The sequence below is a fragment of the Delphinus delphis genome, chromosome 5 (assembly GCF_949987515.2).
Source record: "Delphinus delphis chromosome 5, mDelDel1.2, whole genome shotgun sequence".
In the NCBI taxonomy this organism is placed as follows: domain Eukaryota; kingdom Metazoa; phylum Chordata; class Mammalia; order Artiodactyla; family Delphinidae; genus Delphinus; species Delphinus delphis.
Genome location: NC_082687.1, coordinates 63482970 through 63487200, shown reverse-complemented (window position 1 = coordinate 63487200; position 4231 = coordinate 63482970).

The following is a 4231-nucleotide window of genomic DNA, read 5'->3' as shown; positions in this document are numbered from 1 at the left end:
AAAGGGGATATTTTAGGGGCCATTCAAAGAGGCAGGCCAGCATTTAGCATGAGGGAAGTCTGTGATGAGTATTGAGCTGGGGGTACCAATGGGGATATGAGGGGCCCCATTTTGAGAGACTGTGACACCAAGCTAGGATCCTGTAAACTTAACGAACACATGTTGAGTAACTACCATGTTACAGGCACTGGAGATAAAGACTAATTTCTCTGCCCTTCTGCACCTTGGTTCTAGTAAGGAAAGATAAACAATAAAATGGTAAATAAAATGAATAAATAAAATACATGGCATGTTTGTTAGTGATAAATGCTAATAAGAAAAACAAAGCAGGGAAGGACAGTAGGATTGGGTGTAAAGGGAATGGGGCTGTAATTCTAAAGAGTGCGACCACTGAGAAGATAACATTGGACCCAGGAGGGGAGGGAGTGAGCGGGATGGACAGAGAGGTACTGGATAGTCTTTCAGAAAAAGAACAGCAAGTTGGGAGAGTAGCCAGGGTTCAACAAGGCCAGTGAGGTGAAGGGAAGAGGAACGAGGGGAGAGTAGTTCAAAATGTGGTCTGGGCTCCATGAGGAGGCAGGAAGGATCCCGGCTCATTCTGGAGCTCCCTTGCTCACCTCCTTCCCGTCCCTCAGCATTTAGGGAACACCTCTGTGGCTCAAGCTGCAGATACTGTCATGGATAAGACACTGTGTTCCAGTTACCAGAAGCAGAACAGAAGGTCGAGGCCCAACTGGCAGCGAGGGGAGATGAAGCTGCCATCAACAGCACTAGATCAGGCTGTAAATCCCTGTCTTCAGACACCATCATTCTTGAAGCCAGTGTGGCTCAAGACCTACTGGTGGGTCTCCCCACAGAGGGCAAAAGAAGCTACAGAGAAGAAACTAGGGTATATTGAACTAAAATATATATATAATTTTTCTAGAAAACACCTGCAGGAGATTCAAAATTTAACAGAATAAAAAGCACCTCAGATTTCTAAGCTGCTGAGAATTTTAGTCATCACTAGTACAACCTCTTCATTTTTTGGACAAAACTCAAGAGATGTTCTTTCTTTTTTTTTTTTTAATTTTATAGAAGTATAGGTGATTTACAATGTTGTGTTTAATTTCTGCTGTACAGCAAAGTGACTCATTTATACATATATTCTTTTTCATATTCTTTTCCATTATGATTTATCACAGGATATTGAATATAGTTGCCTGTGCTATACAGTAGGACCTTGTCATTTATCCATTCTAAGAGAAGTGATTTCTCAAAGCAACAGAGGAAAGGAGAAACAGTTCTCTAGCCTACATGGCCAGTACAGTGTCTAATTTATCACCACTTTTTAAACTTCACCAAAAGTTTCAGAATAAGGTTGTAGAGAGCACAAGCAATATTCTAAATTATGTTGTAAGTTCACTGTGACCTAAATGAGAAATAGAAATTGTGCTGACTCAGAGGACAAAAATTTCAGAGCCAGAGTTCAATTCCTATATGATCAGTTATATCAGGAGGAGATTCCTGGAGGGACAAGCATTGACAGGTACTATTGGAAATGTAGGGAAAATGGGAGAAAGGCACCATGCATAAGTCCCTAACAGACCAAAGCCAGCTCTGGCTGGTGACAGCAAGAATAGACCTGAAACCCAACAACATCAGGATGGAGATGTTGTACTCTTATTTTTAAATAGCACTAACTTTATGTAATATGTAACATTTAAAGCAGATTGTTGTAATTCAGTGTAACATTAACATAAGTTCAGTCAAGATAAGCTTTTTTCTAAAGGAAAAAATGAAACATGGTAAGGAATAAAAAGTACATGGAAGCTCAAAAACAATATTAAACCGAACTTATGAAATAAGTCTCTAGAGAAAAATATTACTAAGAGCATATGATAATTAATTTTTTTGTGTGTGTGTGGTACGCGAGCCTCTCACTGTTGTGGCCTCTCCCGTTGCGGAGCACAGGCTCCGGACACGCAGGCTCAGCGGCCATGGCTCACAGGCCTAGCCACTCCGCGGCATGTGGGGTCTTCCCGGACCGGGGCACGAACCTGTGTCACCTGCATCGGCAGGCGGACTCTCAACCACTGCGCCACCAGGGAAGCCCTAAATTTTTTTTAATGATGAATTAAATATATGGGAAAAAATCCATATTCTCAAAATAAGAAAACCAGAATTCATTGACATTTTAAAGTCTTTATTTTGAAGAAGATCTTAAATTTTGCTTGAAGCAAAGTAAAATACAACCTCTTGAAAAACAATTAAGAATTCAAGTTTATAACACTAGTTTCCCCCAAGGAGAGTTCCTATTGATTTGTAACTTGGCCTTGAATTTGACCTGTGGCCCCTTCATGTCAGGATAATTTGGGTCACTCTGAATATGCCATCTCTTGAACAAGGGCCTCTACTAATTTTAAATGAATGCAGCTGCCGATTTGCCATTCATTTATTTGCATCACAATATGTGGGAATAAATTTGCAATTAATAAAACATTTCCAGTAACAGTCAGACTGAGGAAATGAACATTTATCTAGTAAGTTTAAAAAGATGTTTCAAAAAAAAAAAAGATGTTACATTTTTGCCTTTCTGGACATGAAAAAAGGAAAGAAAGTATATATCTTTGAGGTATCGATTGAGGCCAGAATTGTTCCCTGGGCTACAGCATCTAAAAAAGCCATGCAACCTCAAATTAGATTTTAGTTTAAAAAAAAAAGAATACATTTTTTAAAAAAGAATAAATGTTGAAAATTTTGTACCAGTTCTACAAAAGTTTTTTTCTCCCTTTTTTCCCTCCTTCTTTCCTTGTTTCCTTCCTTCCTCTCTTTCATTTTTCTTTCTCTTTTTCTTTCTTTTTTCCTTCCTTTCTGCATTTCTTTTTCTCTTTGGTTCAATGAAAATGAATAGTTCTCAAGTTTGATTTATGGAGAGGGCTTGCATTTGATATTAAGAATCAAAACCTTTGGTAAACACATTGGGGCCTTCATTCCATCTTGCATCTGACACTGCAAAATTAATAATATATTGTCTAGATTTAGGGAAACAGTTCTACTGAGGAGTAGACCAGGGGAGTAAGGAGTTTGGAAGCTCTCGAAAAAGCCAGACAAATGAAGGAACTTGAAAAGAGAAGGAACTGGGGGAGCTCCAGAAAGAGTTAGGGAAGCCTCAGCGGATGGGTTTTGAGGCTTGCTGCTTTCACCGTGTGAAATGTTCCTTCCTCTATTTTCCACCTGTTGAAATTCTAATTCTCCAGGACCAGACTGGATAATCACCTACGGTGAGAAGTTTCTAGATCCTCTTGGTTAGAAACTATCTTCCTACTCTGAAGCCTCCTAGTACTTGCTGCTACCTTTACAGCATATTACTATGTACCAGGTAACATGCATGGTTACCCCACTTTATAAACGTGGAAGCAGGTTACTATGGGACACTTGCTCATGAAGCAGCCGCCATGTGTTTAACACCCTTTTTACCCTCTATAATCTGAGGGTAATTGCTACACTGAAATAGTGCTTCGAAGGTTCAGCAATGACCTGCTACTTTCTGTGTCTAGGGACTTGTCCCCTCTGTCCTCATTCGTGAATTTTGGGTCCACGATCTTCCCGAAACATTTTCTTCTTACAACTCACTGATTGAGGTTTTTTTTCTTACATATATACATATATATGCCTTCTAAATTTTAAACAGTAAGAAAAAAACCTCAATCAGTTCATATATATATATAATTTTTTTGTTTTTTTCTAAAGAAGCTTAAAACAAAGCTTAATTGGTTAAGGGTGGCTATGGATGGAGACTTGAAGAGATTCTGAAAGGTATTTTTGAGCGCTTTAGACTTGAAAGGGCGGGTGACAGTCCTTCTAAAGAGAATGGTCAAAGTCTGTAGATTTTTCTTTTAACAGCGCCTTTCTCCTGCATGCACTCCAGGGCTGGGGGATAACTTTTCTGTTGTTAGTTTATGAAGGAAATCAAGAATGGGAGCAGAGCGCTCTTCTCTTTAGACCTAAGGGTCAGAGTTGGGGGTCTGGGGAGATTACGGACCTCCACCTCTTGGCGCGCCCCCAGCACAGCCGGGGCCCAGAGCAACCTCTTTCGTCCAGGGGCGGGGCGCGCCAGGCGGCCACGCGCGGGGGCGGTGGAGGGGGCGTGTCCCGCGGGCGCGCGCGGGAGGCGGAGGGGGCGTGTCCCGGGAGTGGCGGCGGCGGCGGCGGCGCGGGCCGGGTGCGCGTTGCAGCCTTCTGTGTTGGA